We start from the raw sequence: 21,923 nt of genomic DNA on the forward strand, positions 1-21,923 counted from the left end.
CACATCGCAAAACACTAAATTAAACTATTAACTTATAAACCTAACACCCCCTAACTTTAAATTCAAATTACAATATAGCTCTATTTAAATAAATAGAAACTTACCTGTGAAATAAAAATAAACCTAATATTAAACTATAAATTAACCTAACCTTACTATTCTAATAAAATAAAAAACTACCAATTAAAATATTTAAATTACAAATTTTAAAAAACCTAACACTACGAAAAAAATAAAAAAAATCTAAGTTACAACTAAAAAAAAAACAAATCCTACAAAAAATTTAAAAAAATCTAAGTTTACAAAAAATAATAAACACTAAAATCACAAAAAATAAAAAACACTTTGGCTAGATTACAAGTTTTTGTCGGTAAGGCTTGCGGGGCTAACGAGCCTTTTTTTCACACCGCTCCCTTAAGACAACGCTGGTATTACAGGTTTTTTTAAACCTGGCGTTAGCTGCAAAAAGGTGAGCGTAGGGCAGAATTTTGCTCCACATCTCACCTCAATACCAGCGTTGCTTAAATCAGCGGTAAGCTGGCAAAACGTGCTCTTGCACGATTTCCCCATAGGAAACAATGGGGCTGAGCTGGCTGAAAAAAAAAAACTAACACCTGCAAAAAAGCAGCGTTCAGCTCCTAACGCAGCCCCATTGTTTCCTATGGGGAAAATAAATCTATGTCTACACCTAACACCCTAACATGAACCCCGAGTCTAAACACCCCTAATCTTACACTTATTAACCCCTAATCTGCCGCCCCCGACATCGCCGACACCTGCATTATATTATTAACCCCTAATCTGCCGCTACGGACACTGCCGCCACCTACATTATACTTATGAACCCCTAATCTGCTACCCCCAACATCGCCAACACCTACATTATATTTATTAACCCCTAATCTGCCCCCCCCAACGTCGCTGCAACTATATTAAATTTACTAACCCCTAAACCTAAGTCTAACCCTAACCCTAACACCCCTCTTACTTAAATATAATTTAAATTAAACGAAATAAATTTACCAATACCATCATTAAATAAATTAATCCTATTTAAAACTAAATACTTACTGATAAAATAAACCCTAAGCTAGCTACAATCTAACTAATAGTTACATAAGTTGCAGCTTTGTATTTATTTTAACTAGGTAGAATAGTTATTAAATAGTTATTAACTATCTAATAACTTCCTAGTTAAAATAAAGACAAATATACCTGTAAAATAAATCCTAACCTAAGTTACAATTACACCTAACACTACACTATCATTAAACTAATTACCTAAACTACCTACAATTAATTACAATGAAATTAAATAAACTAAATTACGAAGGAAAAAAAACACTGAATTACAGAGAAAAAAAAGAATTACGAGAGTTTTAAACGAATTACACCTAATCTAATCCCCCTAATAAAATAAAAAAGCCCCCCAAATAATAAAATTCCCTACCCTATACTAAATTACAAATAGCCCTTAAAAGGGCCTTTTGCGAGGTATTGCCCCAAAGTAATCAGCTCTTTCACCTGTAAAAAAAAATACAATCGCCCCCCAACATTAAAACTCACCACCTACACAACCAACCCTACTCTAAAACCAACCCAATCCCCCCTTAAAAAAAACCTAACACTACCCCCTGAAGATCTCCCTACCTTGAGCTGTCTTCACCCAGCCAGGCACAAGTGGACCTCCAGAGGGGCAGAAGTCTTCATCCGATCTGGGCAGAAGAGGTATTTCAAGCGGCAGAAGTCTTCATCCAGGTGGCATCTTCTATCTTCATCCATCCGGAGCGGATCCATCTTCAATCCAGCCGATGCTGAGCCATCCTCTTCCATCAACGTCCTAACGAAGAATGAAGGTTCCTTTAAATGTCGTCATCCAAGATGGCGTCCCTTGACTTCCGATTGGCTGATAGGATTCTATCAGCCAATCGGAATTAAGGTAGGAAAAATTCTATTGGCTGATCCAATCAGCCAATAGGATTGAAGTTCAATCCTATTGGCTGATTGGATCAGCCAATAGGATTGAGCTCGCATTCTATTGGCTCTTCCAATCAGCCAAAAGAATGCAAGCTCAATCCTATTGGTTGATTGGATCAGCCAATAGAATTTTTCCTACCTTAATTCCGATTGGCTGATAGAATCCTATCAGTAAATCGGAATTCAAGGGACGCCATCTTGGATGATGCCATTTAAAGGAACCTTCATTCTTCGTTAGGACATTGATGGAAGAGGATGGCTTTGCGTCAGCTGGATTGAAGATGGATCCGTTCCGCTCCGGATGGATGAAGATAGAAGATGCCACCTGGATGAAGACTTCTGCCGCTTGAAATACCTCTTCTGCCCAGATCGGATGAAGACTTCTGCCCCTCTGGAGGTCCACTTGTGCCCGGCTGGGTGAAGACGGCTCAAGGTAGGGAGATCTTCAGGGGGGTAGTGTTAGGTTTTTTTAAGGGGGGATTGGGTGGGTTTTAGAGTAGGGTTGGGTGTTTGGGTGGTGGGTTTTAATGTTGGGGGGGGGGATTGTCATTTTTTTTCAGGTAAAAGAGCTGACTACTTTGGGGCAATACCCAGCAAAAGGCACTTTTAAGGGCTATATGTAATTTAGTGTAGGGTAGGGATTTTTTTATTTTGGGGGGGGTTATTTTGTTAGGGAGATTGGATTAGGTATAATTAGTTTAAAAATCTTGTAATTTCTTTATTATTTTCTGTAATTTAGTGGGGTTTTTTTGTACTTTAGATAATTTTATTTAATTGTAATTAATTGTATTTAATTTAGGTAATTAATTTATTAAAGTGTAGTGTTAGGTCTAACTGTAACTTAGGTTAGGTTTTATTTTACAGGTAAATTTGTCTATATTTTAACTAGGTAGTTATTAAATAGTTAATAACTATTTAATAACTATTCTACCTAGTTAAAATAAATATAAAGTTGCCTGTAAAATAAAAATAAACCCTAAGCTAGCTACAGTGTAACTATTAGTTATATTGTAGCTATTTTAGGGTTTATTTTATAGGTATTTAGTTTTAAATAGGAATTATTTAGTTAATTGTAGTAATTTTATTTAGATTTATTTAAATTATATTTAAGTTAGGGGGGTTAGGCTTAGGGTTAGACTTAGGTTTTGGGTTTAATAATTTTATTATAGTGGTGGCGATGTTGGGGGTGGCAGATTAGGGGTTAATAAATGTAGTTAGGTTGCAGCGAGATTGGGGGTGGCAGATTAGGGGTTAATAAATATAATGTAGGGTTCGGCGATGTTGGGGGCAGCAGATTAGGGGTTCATACCTATAATGTAGGTGGCAGTGGTGTCCGGAGCGGCAGATTAGGGGTTAATAATATAATGTAGGTGTTAGCGATGTCGGGGGCGGCAGATTAGGGGTTAATAAGTGTAAGATTAGGGGTGTTTAGACTCGGGTTCATGTTAGGGTGTTAGGTGTAGACATAACTTTTATTTCCCCATAGGAATCAATGGGGCTGCGTTAGGAGCTTTACGCTGCTTTTTTGCAGGTGTTAGGTTTTTTTTCAGCCGGCTCTCCCCCATTGATTCCTATGGAGAAATCGTGCACAAGCACGTTCATCCAGCTCACCGCTAATGTAAGCAGTGCTGGTATTGAGGTGAGTTGTGGAGCAAAATTTTGCTCTTCGCTCACTTTTTTTTTGCGGTTAACGCCGGGTTTCTAAAAACCTGTAATACCAGCGCTGTCTGTAAGTGAGCGGTGAGCATAAACTGCTCGTTAGCACTGCACAGCTTCTAACGCAAAACTCGTAATCTAGGTGTTAGAGATTAAACTTTCCAAATGCTTACAAAAAAAATGAATAAAACAATATTCCCTTCAAGGGCAAACCCAGGACATTAACTTGTCAACTTGAAAAATGCCTCCCATTGACTCAGCCATAAAGCTATTCTCACAAGACCCTCCCATCTCTCTCTTAGTTTTACCTATAGCCGAGTAGTGAACAGGTAGGAAAGGTAAAGTATGGTCTACAGAGGTGCCATTAGAACTGTTGCAGGGCCTGTAAACCATAATTCTCCTGAAAGAAAATAAGTTACCAGGTAAGCATAAATTTTGTTTTCTTTTGTAAAATGATGATGGTCCACAATCCTCCATAACATAAAGGATTAATACTCAAGCTGACTGTCTATGTTACGGAAAGGGTGCGACAATTTTTCTGGTAGTTTTTATTTAGCTGACACTGCAGCCTGAAGGACTTTCCTGCCAAAAGCTGCTTGCTAAAAAGCAAAACCACATGCGATAAACTCTGAAAAAAGTATGCAGATAAGAAATGTTGCAGCTTTCCAAATCTGCTCCAAATATGTGAAATCTTTCAAAAACCCACAATGTTGCAATTGTTCTTGTAGAAAGAGCTGTAATGCTCTTAGAAAGGTTACATTCCCACTGTCAAGAAAGTTTTAAATCCCTTCTTATGAGTTAAGAGGCAAACGTTACTTTAGTACCTTTCTGCCCTTTACTAGATTGAGTATTGAAAAAACAAATTAGAAGTTTGACTAAAAATAATAGTTGCTTGGCAATAGAACTTCAAAGCATTTTCTAAAATCAGATTATGTAATAATGCCTAACGAGAGTTAGTAGCATCTGAACACAATAAAAGGAACAACCATCTCTTGATTGGTAATTTCCTTTACAAAGAAAATCATATTTAGTACAAAGTATAGCTTTCACTTTGTTATAGTGAGAAATGTTGAATCAAAGACAAGGTTAACGATTTAGAAACTTTATGCTAAAGAGATTATTAACTGGGAGCGTACTCTTTCTTTCAGCATACAATAGCAATGAACCTTATGATATATAGAAAAGTAAGTTCAGATTCCAGGGTGGAGAAATAGGTTCCATCAGTGGCCTAAATCTAACTAACGCCTGAACAAAAGTCTGAACCTCAGGAAGTTTAACCAACTTTCTATGAAAAAGAGATACGGCAGAAAATACTGGACAAACCTTTGACCAGGGCATACTGAAAACTGAAGGATTCTAGGAATTTTAAAGGATACAAAGAAAACCATCAAAAAGAACACCATTTAAAGTATGTTTTCCAATCTTGTGTTAAATATTGTGTGTTACAGGCTTTCTGACCTGCAGTAAAGATTCAGTGACTAAATCAAATAAATCTCTATGTTCCAAAACTAGGCATTCATACTCCACGCTATTAAATTAAAGATTTGAGATCTTGATAGAAAAGAGAATCTTGAGACAGCAGAGTCTGTCTCAGAGGAAAAGAGCTATGGAAAGCAAAAGCACATATGTACTAGGTTCACATACCAAGTCATGCGGTGCCAGGCTGGAGCAACTAATATTACTAACGCTGACTCCTGATTGATCCAAGAAAGACTCTTGGAATAAAAACAAACAAAGGAAACAGGTATGCTAGATCAAAGTCCCATGGACATACCAAGGTGACTAACATGTGAACCTAGGATCTTTTGATCTTGAACAATAGCTTGGAAGTGTGAGAATTAAGAGTAGCCATTAGAACTATGTTCTGTAAGCCCATTGGATCAATAAGCAATCACAAATGTTCTATGGAAAGTCCACTCATGAATGAACCGATCAACTGCTGGAATGATCCATCTCCCAGTTGTTCACACATGGTATTGTGATTACCAATAGGGATCTATAATTCCTCTCTGCCAAAGACAGAGTAATAGACACTTCCTGCATGAAGATCACTCAAAGTCCAAAATGTTGATTGGTAACCTTGCTTCAAGGTGATACCAAACTCCTTGCAATCTTCGAGAAACCCAGACCGCCCCCAGCCTGAGAGACTGGAGTTAGATGGTACAATAGACCAAGACTAGTGAAGGAAGGATGTCCCAAGGGACAAAGACAGACTTTGTGTATTTAAGAAAAAGATTAATGGATGTAGAAATCCAAAGCAATCTGTGTGCCAAATGTAGATAATTCATTAACTACTAATATAGCATAGCAATTAAAGGGGTCTTGAGTGAAGAGGGGCTAAAAAAAACTGCGACTGGGTAGAAACCAAAAGACCCACCACCTCCATGCACTGAGCTACCAATGGATGGAGCTCATTGTGGTAAGAGACACACCCTCAGAATCTAAATAATGCAAAGTTCTCTTAGGAAAATAGATGCATAAGGATCAAGTCTATTATGACTCCTGTAAATGCTACCCTAATAGCTGGATATAAGGAGCTATAGATACATTGATACTCCAACTATTGTCTTTAAAGACAGAGGTTTGTGAGTAAGAGCTACAGATGTTGATAGAAAATAAGCTTGCGCTAGATATTAGCCAGATAAGGAGCAACAGGAATGTCCTCATTCTGATTACTGGCAAGAGTGAATCCAACACAGAATGGCAAACTGGAAGAGTTTTGCAGATATACAAAACCTCAGGAACGGAAAATATTCCCTATGTATAGGGAAGTGCAGATAAGAATCCTAGAGATCTATAGTAGTCATAAAATGACCCTTGTTTAAGGGGAAAAACTGTGAGGGATGTTCCCATTATACAAGAGGGAATCCAGACCAATATGTTTAGGGATATGAAATCCAGGGTAGGACTGTAAATCCATTGGATAAAAAACAGATTAGGGTTTAAATATGCCCCTATCTTCCAAATCCTCTTGTAAATGTTGTACTCTGAAAGATTATATACACAACATTTATATAGGATTGCTGGTCAATCAGAGGGATTCTGCTTCAAAGAGAACAAAAACACTAAATCTCTTGAAGGATAAGATAATCAGTCCATATATCCGAACTAATTTCAGGGTATAACCTGTAATGTATAAACTTATACATATGTTTATACAACGTTTAAAAATCTGTACATGGCATAAGCATCAGATGTAGTATACATGTACTTACTTTGTACATAGTTTAACGGTTATGTGGCACTCCTGACTAAGGAGTAGCACACATAGAGCAACAGGTGCACATTAGGTAATTCCATGTCTAGAGAAAGCAGACTGTGTATAATCACAAAGTACATCTACAAACTGCATAGTAAATTAAAATACTCATAATTTACTTGGTCTGTTTATAACAAATTAATGCCTGTAAGAGGATAGGAGTGTGCACAGAACACGCATCCTAGTGCAGGGACAAGACTTATACCACCTTTTTATTAGACAAGTTGCCATGAAAGAGGTGAAAACCAACCTATCAGTCTGTAATTTAGTGTAAAACACACTGTTATCAGACAGGGGATACAGGTTAGACTGGAAAGAGTCATGGGAGATTCAGCATCGACCAGTATTATATACACCAATACTCTATTGAGATTTATATAGATAGATGATCCCCAGCTCTACTCAGCCATTCCATGTAAAACTTCATATCTTCTTTTACAGAGCACCCTCCCTCTGCCTACCTCCAAGATACAAGGCAAAGAACTACTGGATGGTTAGGGAAGTGAGAGTGATATTTATAGTCTTGTTTGCTGGTGTATGTACCTCCTCCTGGTGGCCAGGAATAGTATTTCCCATAGGTTATGAATTTTCTCATGGACTCTCACTGCCAATAGAGGGGAAAAAATGTATGCTTACCTGATACATTTCTTTCTTTCCTGGCATGGAGAGTCCACAAATCCATTCAAATTACTAGTGGGAATTCAACTCCTGGCCACCAGGAGGAGGCAAAGAACACCCCAGCAGAGCTGTTAATTGTCACTCTCATTACCCATAATCCCAAGTCATTCGGCCAAAGGAAAATGGAAAAAGAAGATGACACAAGGGTATAGACGTGCCTGAGGTTTATATAAAAAGGCCGTCTTAACACAAATTAAGGGCGGGTCGTGGACTCTCCATGCCAGGAAAGAAAGAAATGTATCATGTAAGCATACATTTTGTTTTCTTTCCAATGGCATGGAGAGTCCACACACCCATTCCAATTACTAGTGGAAACCAATACCTTAGCTAGAGGACACAGAATGGAAGGGAAGGAGAACAAGACAGGCGGACCTAAACAGAAGCCTCCACCGCTTGCAGAACTTTTTTCAGCCAAGGCAAAATTATCAAATTTGGAAAACGTATGCAATGAGGACCAAGTGGATGCCTTGCAGATTTGCTTCACAGATGCTTCATTTTTGAAAGCCCAGGAAGAAGAGACAGCCCTACTGGAATGAGCCGTAACTCTCTCAGGAGGCTGTTGTCCAGCTGTCTCATAAGCTAAATGGATAACACTTCTCAACCAGAGAGAAAGAGTAGTAGAAGTGGCCTTCTGACCCTTACGCTTACCAGAGAAAACAACGAATAGGGCAGTAGATTGCCGAAAATCTTTAGTTGCTTGAAGATAAAATTTCAGAGCACACACAACATCCAGGTTATGCAACAAGTGCTCCTTCTGAGGAGGACATCAAAACGAAGGAACAACAATTTCCTGATTGATATTGTGATCCGATACTACCTTGGGAAGAAATCCAAACTTATGAGTTCTAATCAGCATGGCTTTAGGAGAAATAGATCATGTCAAACTAATCTAATTAGATTCTACGAGGAAGTAAGTAAAAATATAGATAAAGGGGAATCAGTTGATGTGATATACTTAGAATTTGCAAAGGCATTTGATACAGTGCCACATGAGAGATTAATGCACAAAATTAAGGGACTGGGAATAGCTGAAAATGTTAGCTCATGGATAAATAACTGGATAAAAGATAGGAAGCAACGAGTAGCAGTAAATGGATCATACTCAGATTGGACAAAGGTAATCAGTGGCATTCCCCAGGGATCAGTACTGGGCCCTGTTCTTTTTAATATTTTTATAAATGACTTGGAGCAAGGATTAAATAGCGACATCTATATTTTTGCAGATGATACTAAGTTAAGTAAGGTAATTAGGTCAGAGCAGGATGAACTCTCTTTGCAAAGGGATTTGCTAAAATTAGAACTATGGGCAAGTGAATGGAAAATGAGATTTAATACGGAAAAATGTAAGGTTCTACATTTTGGAAGTAAAAATAAGCAGGCTATGTATTTTTTAAATGGGACAAGACTTAGCCAAACACAGGAGGAAAGGGATTTGGGAGTAGTAATAGATAACAAGCTAAAGATGAGTGCACAATGCAGGGCAGCGGCTTCAAAGGCTAATAAGATACTAGCATGTATTAAAAGAGGCATTGATTCAAGGGAGGAAAGCATAATTCTGTCATTATATAAAGCCCTGGTAAGACCTCACCTTGAGTTTGGAGTGCAGTTCTGGGGACCGATTGCTAAAAAAGATATTGCAGAACTAGAAAAAGTTCAGAGAAGGGCCACAAAGCTAATAAGGGGATTGGAGAAATTAACCTATGAGGAGAGGCTAGCCAAACTGGGTCTGTTCTCTTTAGAAAAAAGGCGCTTGAGAGGTGACATGATTACTTTATATAAATATATTCAAGGCCCATATACAGAGATGGCAGAAGCTCTTTTTATTCCAAGAAAATTGGTTCTGACAAGAGGTCATAATTTAAGGTTGGAGGAAAGGAGATTTAATCTCCTGCAACGGAAACGTTTTTTCACTGTAAGAGCAATAAAATTGTGGAACTCATTACCAAAGGAGGTAGTGAATGCCAATACCATAGATACATTTAAAAATAGTCTGGATAAATTTCTGTATATAAACAAAATTCATAGATATGATTGCTAGTATTAAATGGGTCACATTTTAATGGGGTTATTTAAGCTTAACTGGAGCTTTTTGTAAGTATTTTAGATTTGTATAGGTTGAACTCGATGGACTTCAGTCTTTTTTCAACCTTATCTACTATGTTACTATGTTACTATGTTAGTATGAAGGACAACATTATCCGCATGAAAAATAAGATAAGGGAAATCACATTGCAGAGCCGAAAGCTCAGTAACTCTGCGAGCAGAAAAAATAGCAAGGAGAAACAAAACTTTCCAAGATAACCAACTGCATTCATAGGCTCAAACGGAGCTTGCGGTAAAACTTTAAGAACAAGGTTAAGACTCCATGGAGGAGCAACAGGTTTAAACACAGTCCTGATTCTGACCAAGGCCTGAACAAGAGATTGAACATCTGGCATATCTATGCAAACTAAAACATAGGGTCTAGTGCAATTCAAAGGTACTGTGCTCCCTTTAAAGTAATCCAGAGAATGAGATCACAAACACACAGCTATTTTAACAACACTAAAGGAAGCGCTGGTACATTAATAGGAACTTTTTTAAATTCCCCTTCTCATGAACCTGCTAGCCAGTACTTGTAAACATTAAAAATGCAGTATCATAAAATAGAAAATGCAATAAATATGCAATATGTATATGTTAAAAATATATTTTATCAAAGCAATTTTAATTGATCCAAAACCAAAAACCACATAGAATGTATTCAAAGCTTTGAAAAACAGGACAATCATAAAAACAGGTCACTCAATACGTAAATTAAAAAATACACATACAGAAATGTCTCTTTAATAGAGCTAATAGCTTTTAGCTCTGAAAGCGAGTCTTTCAGAATTAGAGTTCTGACTTAGCGTTCAGAACAGATTGTTTCCAGAGCTGATGGTGTACCGGATATTGCAGTGTTTGCTCCTGTAGAAATCCAAGTCTCCACAGATTTCCACAAATAACTACGATGTTTCTGGGTTCTTTGTCCGATATCCAGCTTTCTGGTGACTTTGAGGGATTGGAGTGTTTAATAATCATCAGTCTGGCGTGTTGCATATAGCATTTCTTCGCAACTCTGATGCAGACCGTTACAACTCCCCTTCTCCCCTTTCTTACACCTGCTACTACAGGTGCTCCTTACGGACAAAGTGTATAGGACCAATAATCGAGCAACGCGTTTCAGAGGTTACCATCCTTTCGCAAGCTCAATTAGCCATTCCTTAATGTCTCTTTATATAGGCTGTGGTATATTCTCAATTCACACATTCATTGGTAATAGGTAATGTATAGCATATGAATTCAATAAAGGTTTATGTATTTAACGTTCTTATACATATTTATATGGAGGACTTTAAAGGGACACTGAACCCAAATTTTTTCTTTTGTGATTCAGATAGAGCATGAAATTTTAAGCAACTTTGTAATTTTCTCCTATTATCAAATGATCCTTATTCTCTTGGTATCTTTATTTGAAATGCAAGAATGTAAGTTTAGATGCATTTTGGTTGTCCTTGCTGATTGGTGGATAAATTCATCCACCAATCAAAAACTGCTGAACCAAGAAAAAAGCTTAGATGCCTTCTTTTTTATTTAAAGATAGCAAGAGAACAAAGAAACATTGAAAATAGGAGTAAATTAGAAAGTTGCTTAAAAATGCATGCTCTATCTGAATCACAAAAGAACAAATTTGGGTTCAGTTTCAACATTCACTATGAGTTGATGTATTTACTGTTAGCCCTCATTTCTTTTTAATGTTGTTAAATCAGCGGTTATATTGTTATGGAGCACATCTCTATAGTTAATAATTAATATAAATAATCAATATAGTAATACATGTTAAAGTGTTAAAAATATTAATAAGGTTCAAACACAGATAAAAACTTTTTTTGGTGACATATATATAAAAAATATGCAAAAGCATATATAAAAAAGTATATATAAAAAATGTGTGTTTATATTTTTAAAAAATAAAATTTTAAAAACAGGAATGTCAAAAGACAGAAATATTTGAAAAAGTATTTTGCAATCTGAGGTGTATCTCCTAATGCTTTTTAAAAAAAATTAATTAGTCTAGTTGGACATACTCTGCAGGACTAAATAATGTATACTATCATTAGATGGCAGTATAGGTTAGCAATGCAAAATTGTAGCAAATAGTCAGCGATATTCTGATATTATAGTAGCAATGTACTATTTTTTTTTTTTTAAATAATGTTTTTTACAATATAGATATGTCAAAAATCCTTTAAACAAAGCTAAGCTGAAAAACTATGCCTATGTCTAAAAATGTTTTATATAAACAATCATAATTGAAATTTTAATAATGTGTTATTGCATACTATGATTATTCAGTAAGGGACCTTCCTAGATCAAAATATATGTTCAGGCCTGAGGGGGTTAAAGTGAGCATTTCAAAAATCCACTTCGCTTCTAGTCTTTATAGAGCTTTGTGATTGCCCCCCCCCCCCCCACACTCCAATATGTTTGTGCCTTATGTATAGCAATTAATTTAAAATTGCTTAGGTCTCCCTTGTTACAAATTTTAAAATGTTTGGGGACAGGTAAATCGTTATTCCTCTCTAGATTCATGTTCTCAATTGAGTTTATGTGTCCCCTTATCCTTTCTTTTATGGGTCTCTCAGATTCTCCTATGCACTGGACTCTACATTTACATTCAATTAAGTAGACCACATCTCTATCTATACATCTAATTTTGTATTCTTTTTTGTTCCTAAAAGAGGTAAAGGTTTTGCTTTTTTGAGAATGTTTACATGACTTACACATACTACAGGGGAAAAACCTTTTATGTCTTTATCCATTCTGTTATGTTTGCTTTTATACAAATCAGTAGGCACTAACATATTTTTCCAAATTTTTTGCTTTTTTTATAGACCAGTTGTGGGTTCTTACTCAATTTCGGTCCCAAAATATCATCTTTTTTTAAAATTGACCAATGCCTTTTTAAAATTCGTTCGATCATAAAATTATTAGTATTCAATTGTGTAATTTTTGTTCATAACTTCAAAGAACCATTCCGGATCCACTTTTGGGCCGGGCCACCCCACACTATAAGGATGTCATCTATGTAGTGCTTGAAAAGAATTAGGCTCGACCCCAGATCTACTGAGTCCATAAATATATGTTCCCATAACCCCATAAAAAGGTTAGCGTAGCTGGGGGCGAACCTAGTTCCAATCGCCGTACCACACAGTTGAAGAAAAAAAATTGTTTTCATAGAAAAAATAATTATGACTTAAGATGTAACTAATAGCTTCTAAGAGAAAATCTTTTTGTTTCTTTTCTAAACTATTATCCCTTTTCAGGTTGTAGCCTACCGCTTCCAGACCATCTGAATGTCTTATGCTAGTATAAAGGGCTGACACATCACAGGAGACTAGGAGGAAAACATCTTTCCATTTTATGTATTTAAATATTTTCAGAACATAAGTAGAATCGTTCAAGTAGGATTATTAAACACTCCAATCCCTCAAAGTCCCCAGAAAGCCTGCTGGATATCGGACAAAGAACCCAGAAACATCGTAATTTGTGGAAATCTGTGGAGACTTGGATTTCTAGAGGAGCAAACACGGCAATATCCGGTACACCATCAGCTCTGGAAGCAATCTGTTCTGAACTCTAAGTCAGAACTCTAATTCTGAAAGACTCGCTAAAAAGCTATTAGCTCTATTAAAGAGACATTTCTGTATGTGTATTTTTTAAATGTACCCTAGGTAATTTTATATTTATGTAATGAGTGACCTGTTTTTATGATTGTCCTGTTTTTCAAAGCTTTGAATATATTGTATGTGGTTTTTGAACAATTAAAATTGTTTTGATAAAATATATTTTTAACATATACATATTGCATATTTATTGCATTTTCTATTTTATGATACTGCATTTTTAACGTATACAAGTACTGGATAGCAGGTTCATGAGAGGGGGATTTTTTTTTTTTTTTTTTAAAGTTCCTATTTAGGTACCAGCGCTTTTTAGTGTTGTTAAAACACCTGGTATATCTGCCAGATGTTTGTGTAAAATAATAGACAAAGCAAAAATCTGACAAACCTTTCTCCAGGCCCACCTGAAGAAAAGACAAAATGCAAGGGATTCTCACCCAACTCCAGGAGAAACCCTTCGATTCGCACCAATAAAAGTATTTACTCCATACCTTATGGTAAATCTTGCGAGAAACAGGTTTACGAGCCTAAAGCATGGTATCAATGACCTTCTCAGAAAACCCACGCCTAGCCAAGACAAGGCGTTCAATCCCCAAGTAGTCAGCTTCAGAGAATCTAAATTTGGGTGGAGGAAGGGACCCTGAAGTAGAAGGTCCTTCCTCAAAGGCAACCTCCAAGGGGGAAGAGATGACATCTTCACCAGATCCGTGAACCAGATTCTGCGAGGCCAGGCAAGAGCTAATAGAATTACTGACACCCTTTCCTGTTTGATACAAGCAATTATTCAAGGAAGAAGAGCAAACGGAGGGAACAGGTACGCCAGAGGGTCGATCAGAGCTGCTTGAGGGTCTGTTGATCTTGAACCATACCTTGGAAGCTTGGCATTTAATTGATCCAATTCTGGAACCCCCTACCTGAAGGTTTTCATCGTGATTATTTCCGGATGTAGATCCCACTCCCCGGGATGAAAAGTCTGCCTGCTCAGAAAATCTGCTTCCCAGTTGTCCCCCCTGGGATGTGGATGGTAGAAAGGAGACAATCGGGAGACTCGCCCACTGGAGAATGTGAGTCACCTCCTTCATAGCTAAGGAACTCAGAGTTCCTCCCTGGTGATTGATATATGCTACCGAGGTGATGTTGTCCGATTGGAATCTGATAAACCGGACCAAATTTAATTGAGGCCAAGCTGTAAGAGCACTGAAGATTTCTCCCATTAAACATCCTATAGTTGAGAGCAAAGACTCCTCTCGAATCCAAAGACCCTGAGTCTTTAACCCTTTAAGGACACAGCTTTCAGTTTGCTCAATTGTTTTATGACGGAAAAATTCCGTCATATGTCCTTAAGAGGTTAAAGAACCCCAAAACACTCCCCAACCCAACAGGCTGGTGTCTGTGGTCACAATCACCCAGGATGGTCTCAGGAAGCATGTGATAATCCCTGTGAATAGAAACATGAAGATATGCATCCTTCAGGTCTATGGTAGTCATAAACTGACCCTGCTGAACCAAGGGTAGAATGGAATGCATAGTTTCCTTTTTGAAGTATGTAACCTTGAGAAATTTGTTGAGACTTTTGAGGTCCAATATGGGTTGGAAAGTCCCTTCCTTTTTGGGAACTACAAAAAGGTTTGAATAGAATCATTGACCCTGTTCCGCTATAGGAACTGGGACAATCACTCCCAGCGAAGATAGGTCCTTTACGCAGTTTAAGAAGGCCTTCTTCTTCACCTGGTTTGCAGATAACCTTTAGAAAGAGAATATATTGGCACTGTGAATAGTATGTATAGGAAATCAATCAATGATCTTGGTGCTGCCCTTTAAGTAACTATATTAAACAACAAGGATAATGGGAGAGATAGGACAAGAAAGGGATTAATTAGCACTCATTCCTATTTCCAAAGTAACTAACAACAACTAGTGAGAATTAAGTTTCAAGTATTAATAAACTTTAATATTAAAAATGTGACAAAAGGTTTACTACCTTAGAAGGTCACATACACCACTACCCATTACCTCTAAAAACAAAGATAATAGTAGTAGACTAGAACTGCTGCCTTCTATCCCCCTGTGTTCCTGTCCGATAACTGGTCACATCGTCTTCAGGTGCCAGGGACAGTAAAGTCAGAGGTCTAACTAGATGTAAGGACAAACCCGTTTCGGCCTTTGCTTAGGCCTTTTTCAATGTGTATTTAATGATAGAGACAGACAAACCAATTATCGAAGGCTTGAGACTTATATGTTATGTCTTCCCGAAATTGGACTAATCACAAGTCGCGATTCAATTACGCCCCAAAATTGGCCAATCACACAGCCTCTGCCTACCAATGTCAGAGGTATACTCGGGATGGGGTGGGTTGTGTCCAATACAGCATATCAACTAATCGATGCAGACAAAGAGAACACACCTACATGGTTCCTACTTTCCATTGAAGGCAAGATATGTGGGCGGTTATTGATCCAACGAATACATGATTTACTGGCAATATTACTAATACTGTATACAACATTTATCATAAGTCCTTCGTACAAATGGTATAGAAATGACATGGACCTTGGATTGCATACCACTTGCTGAGTATTTAGTCAGTTTATACTTAGAAAACATCCCATTCTACTTACGAAAAGTAGTAAATACTAAGGTAAGTTTCATAATGCAACAAACTGATTCATGTTAACGCAAGTGGTAACCATGGTAATGAATTATCCTACTCGTAGGTCCGCCTTATTCATGCATAATTATACCTAACTGAGTTAGAGCTCATAGTAATGTTAATGCTTGGATGAAGGTCAATGGATAATTACATACTATGTTCGGGGTGCATGTCATCTTTTCAAACTAACCTGTAGTGTTATAGTGATCGGAGCAAAGAATATTGCTCATACTATTGGTTCATAATAATGTGTGTTCTATATGATTATGGATATAAGCTCCCTACCCAAAATTAACCCACAAAAGAGTGATTAATATTAATGAGTCAAACCAGATGATGAAAGTATAATCGATAATATACGTGATGTATGCATCTCAAGTATCAAATGCTTTATGAAAACACTTGGGATGAAATTATCCTCAAATCAATGTTGGTTACATATCTTTATCAACTAAACATCATGGTTTTGAAATCAATATGATCAACTCAGGTGACTCATAACCTAGCCACATATCCGTTTTTAAACAGGACATTTCTACTACTAGATTATTACGGTCAGGATAGGGATTACTCCAATCTTATTTATTATTCTACAGGAAGACCCAAAAGTTGTTATTCTCATTCATGCCATAAGGCATGACTGATTGTAATTTAAAAATCCATCTTGCTTCTTTCTTGAGAAGTACTTGCTCAGTATCGCCCCCTCTAATTCCAGGTTTATATGATTCTAAACCCCAACATTTGAATGAACTTGTGTTGCCATTATGTTTCAATAGAAAATGTGTGGCTACACTAGTGATCTTTTTCTTAGATTCCACATCTTTGTGCGCAGTCCTGACATTACTTAAATGTTCTGTTATTCGGATTCCCATGCATCTGGTGGTCATACCCACATAGAACAAATCACAACTGCATGATAGGCAGTATATTACATTAGGGGTTTTTACATGTGATATGACTATTGATAGTCCATTTATTAGCAAATCTATCAATGATGAGCTTTTTCTTGACCATATACTGACATACCTTGCAATTTCCACAAGCTATAGAGCCCTTATATAAAGGTTGTCTTTTAGCATGTCTGTCAAAGTGACTGGTCGTAAGGCAATCATAAAGATTGTTTGCTCGTCTATATGTGAATAGAGGCTTAATGGGAATTAATGATTGCAATTGTTCATCAGCTTGTAATACATGCCAATGTGTACGTAATATGTGGTTAATTTGTTCACTATGATTTGTAAAAGTAGAAATAAACCTGAGGGGGTAGGTATTAGTAACTTGTTTGGGTGTTAGAATCTCAGCTCTATTTTTATTTAAAGGGACAGTCAACACCAGAATTTTTGTTGTTTAAAAAGAAAGATAATCCCTTTATTACCCATTCCCCAGTTTTGCATAACCAACACAGTTATAATAATACACGTTTTACCTCTGTAATTATCTTGTATATAAGCCTCTGCTGACTGCCCCCTTATTTCAGTTCTTTTGACAGACATGCAGTTTAGCCAATCAGTGCTCAGTCCTAGGTCACTTTACGTGCATGAGCTCAATGTTATCTATATGAAACATGTGAACTAATGCCCTCTAGTGGTCAAAATGTATTCAGATTAGAGGCAGTCTTCAAGGTCTAAGAAATTAGCATATGAACCTCCTAGTTTTAGCTTTCAACTAAGAATACCAAGAGAACAAAGCAAAATTGGTGATAAAAGTAAATTGGGAAGCTGTTTAAAATTGCATGCCCTATATAAAACATGAAAGTTTTTTTGGACTTGACTGTCCCTTTAAAGCCTTAGGATATGCTTTGGCAAAAGATTTCTTAGAGTAGCCTCTTTGAAGAAGCCTATTTCTAAGTTCAAAGGCTGCTGCATTAAATGATTCCAAAGTGGTTCAATTTCTGCGTAGCCTGAGATATTCACCTAAAACCATGGATGGTACTGGGATGATGAAAGCTGCTAGCACATAGAATGTTATTTGTGGCCATGGGCTTTCTATATGTGTTAGTGACAAGGTGATTATCTTCTTTCTTAATAACTAGGTAAAAAAATTCTATTTTGTGTTCATTAGTTACCATTGTAAGAAATAGACCAAATGGGTTCACATTAAGTAGTTTAATAAATTCATTCAGAAGGTCAATAGGGCCATCCCAGACAAAGAAAATATCATCTATGTATCTGGACCAGTGGAAGATACACTGAGTATAGTGCTTGAGAGTTTCATGAAACACAATTGTTTCTTCCCACCAGCCCAGATAAATATTGGCATACGTTGGGGCACACAAGGTCCCCATAGCCGTACCACATGTTTGGAGATAAAATCTACCGTCAAAGACAAAATAATTATGTGACAGGACAAATTCTAGTGATTCAATGTGGAATTCTTTAGTATCATTCGACAAATTCTCATTTTTAGCTAGAAAATATGATACTGTCTTAAAGCCCCATTGTTTATCGATGCTGGTGTAGAGAGATTCCACATCACATGTCACCAATATAGATTCTATAGATATAGTTATTTTGTCTAATTTGTTTAAGACATGCATAGTATCTCTCGTTTAGGAAGGAAGTGATTCGACAATATATCGAAGTCTGGCATCTATGTATTTGCTTGCTTTCTCTGTTAAAGATCCGATACCAGAGACGATTGGTTGCCCTGGTGGACATGTCTGGTTTTTGTGTATTTTGGGTAACAGATAAAGCATAGCTATTTTGGGTTGTTTCACCTCTAGAAATGTATGTTCTTTCTGATCTATTAGACCTTCTGCAAGGGCTGAGCTGATCAACTTGTTATATTGTTTAAGAAATACTTCAGTGGGGTTGTTAAAGAGACGTTTGTAATTTTTCTTATTGCTCAGTTGTTTTTTGGCTTCTTCTAAATACATATGGTTGGGCAAGATAACAATATTACCACCCTTTTCACTTGCTTTTATTTGGATATCATTCCATTGTGTTGAAACCTTTAATTCTTGTTTTTCATCTATAGTTAAATTATTGCTGATTGTTTCTCTACTTTCAGTTAGAGTAAGAATGTCTTTGCACACTAAATCTAAAAAGGTTATAGCATTATTTGATGTACTATTAGGGGGTACAAAATGTGATTTAGTTTTTAATATTGCACGCCAATTATTAACCCGAGTCCCTAAATTATCCCCATTAGATTCCTCTAATAGACTCACTAAGTCATTGATTGCTGATAAATTTGCATTATCTAATGACTCTGTCTGAGAATCTTTAGCAAAGTATTGTTTTAGTAGTACTTTATGAACAAAGAGATGAACATCCTTAATTACTTCAAATTTGTCTATAGTGGGAGTGGGTACAAATGACGAGCCTTTTTTTAAGAACAGAAATTTGTGTGTTGGTAAGTGTCTTGTCTGAGAGATTAATTATATTGAGTTCTGAAACATCTAAAGCAAGCTACTTCTTTTTGTGTTGGGTTTTCTGATAGAATTTGACTTGTTTTCTTGTTCTGGTTTTGCTTGCCCCTTCCCCTACGGGTTCTCCGCCCAAAGGGGCATTTCCATTAGTGTGAGATGTAATCCTATTTTTTTAGAATTGGTTTAGGTCTAAAATCCTCATCAGAGTTCTCTACATCAATAGTATCACAATCTTTATCTGAGACATCAGAGTCAAAGTTAGTTGTTCTATTGGAGCCCCACATATATACTGCTCCATTAGCATAGTCTTCTATGTCTGTCTATTTTACGTTCTTTTTTTTGTCAGAGATGAATTTGGCAAATCTCTCTACATCTCCTTTAGTTTTAGTATAGAATTTTTGAAAATCCTCTTTTTGCTCATATTGTTTGAGTTCCTCACTAATTTTGGAGAGTTCCTTCGTTATTTCTGACAATTTTTCTAATTCATGTTCAACAAGGTACCCTATTAATTTAATGGAGCATTCAGTTAAAGTGCCTTCCCATTTAGATTTCATTTTAGGTTTGAAATCCTGGAATGATGGAAATAGTTTAAGGTGTAGACCCCTAGGTATAACATTGTTATCATTGTAGAAATTATACATGCCTATATTCCATTGTCTTTTTATTTGCTTTTTTCTAATTTACTTCAAATTTCCCCAACTGACTCATTATCTTTAGTATTTTTATGCTTTTGATCAACAGTAATATTTTTAATATCCTCAGACCACTTCAACATTTCTGCTCCTAAATCAAAGGCTGTCATTATTTAAATAATCACGTGCTCAAATATGAAAATGTTGGTCTAACCACCAGTAAAATTAACAATATTTAGAAAGAGAATATATTGGCACTGTGAATAGTATGTATAGGAACTAAAGATCAATGATCTCGGTGCTGCCCTTTAAGTAACTATATTAAACAACAAGGACAAGGGGAGAGATAGGACAAGAAAAGGAATAACTAGCACTCATTCCTATTACCAAAGTAACTAAGCTGAATAAATCAGCTAACAACTAGTGAGAATTAAGTTTCAAGTAATAATAAACTTTAATATTAAAAATGTGACAAAAAGTTTACTACCTTAGAAGGTCACATACACCACTACCCATTACCTCTAAAAACAAAGATAACAATACTAGACTAGAACCGCTGCCTACTATCTCCCTGTGTTCCTGTCCTATAACTGGTCACATCGGCTTCAGGTGCTTTCAGGATGCCAGGAAACAGACTGAGACGAGAAGTGCAAAAATAATCACACCTTTATTAATAGCAAAAAATAATAAAAGTCCATAAGTCAAATAACAAGCTAGGAGTCAAAACCAGAGCTGGTAGTCAGACGAGCCAAGTCAGGAGTCAAAGCGAATAGTCAGACGAGCCAGAATCAGGAACAAGGAAAACAGCAGAGTCAGGAACAAGCCAGGGATCAGGAACCAGGAAGGACGTCAGGCAGCCAGGTAATACACAGGAACTCTCACAAACAGGTCTGAGACAACGCAAAGGCAAAGCATACTGAACAGAGGCCCTTTAAATAGTGGCATCACAATTATGAGACTGCATCCTGTCTCACATGGATAATGCACACCAGTCTGGCCATAAAAGGAAGTGTAGGAAATGAGTAGCATCCCCCACAATGCACCATAGTCAGGAAGAGAGGTGAGTAAAATGGCTGCCAGCAGCACATGGCAAACAACAGGGAAAAAAAAAAAGCTGACAGTACCCTCCCCTCAACGACCCCTCCCCCGCAGGAGGACAAAAGGCTTATTGGGGAAACGGGCATGGAAGGCATGGAGGAGGGTGGGAGCATGAACATCAGAGGATGGAACCCAAGAACGCTCCTCTGGACCATAGCCCCTCCAGTGTACCAAATACTGTACACGGCCCCTGGACATACGAGAGTCAATAATGTTGCTGACCTCATACTCCTCATGGTTGTCAACAAAGATAGGATGGGGACGAGGCAACACAGTGGTAAACCAATTACAAACCAATGGTTTCAAGAGGGACACATGAAAAACATTGGAGATGCGCATAGCAGGAGGAAGGTCATTAGCGTAGGCCACAGGATTAACCCATCAGAGTATTAGAAAAGGACCAACATAACGGGGAGCCAATTTATTGGAAGGTACATGAAGGTTCAAGTTGCAAGAGGAGGACAACCAAACTCTCTCACCAACCTGGTAGGAAGGTGCGGGCAGATGCCTACGATCAGCCTGGAACTTTGGCGCTGCATAGAACGATGAAGGCAATCCTGAATCTGCACCCACGTGGAACGGAGTTGCCGTAGATGCTCCTCCAAAGCCGGAATACCCTGAGACTTGAATGAATCGGGCAACAAGGATGGTTGAAACCCATAATTCGCCATGAACGGGGATAACTTGGAGGAAGCATTAATAGCACTATTACAAGCAAACTCTGCCCAATGTAACAGTTCAGACCAATTATTGTGGTGATCTGAGACATAGCAATGGAGGAACTGTTCCAAAGCTTGATTAGACCGTTCCGCAGCCCCATCGGATTGAGGGTGATATGCCGAGGAGAAGGAAAGCTGGGTCCCCATTTGTGCACAAAAGGAACGCCAAAATCTGGAGACA

Source organism: Bombina bombina, chromosome 2 (genome assembly GCF_027579735.1).
Source record: "Bombina bombina isolate aBomBom1 chromosome 2, aBomBom1.pri, whole genome shotgun sequence".
NCBI lineage: Eukaryota > Metazoa > Chordata > Amphibia > Anura > Bombinatoridae > Bombina > Bombina bombina.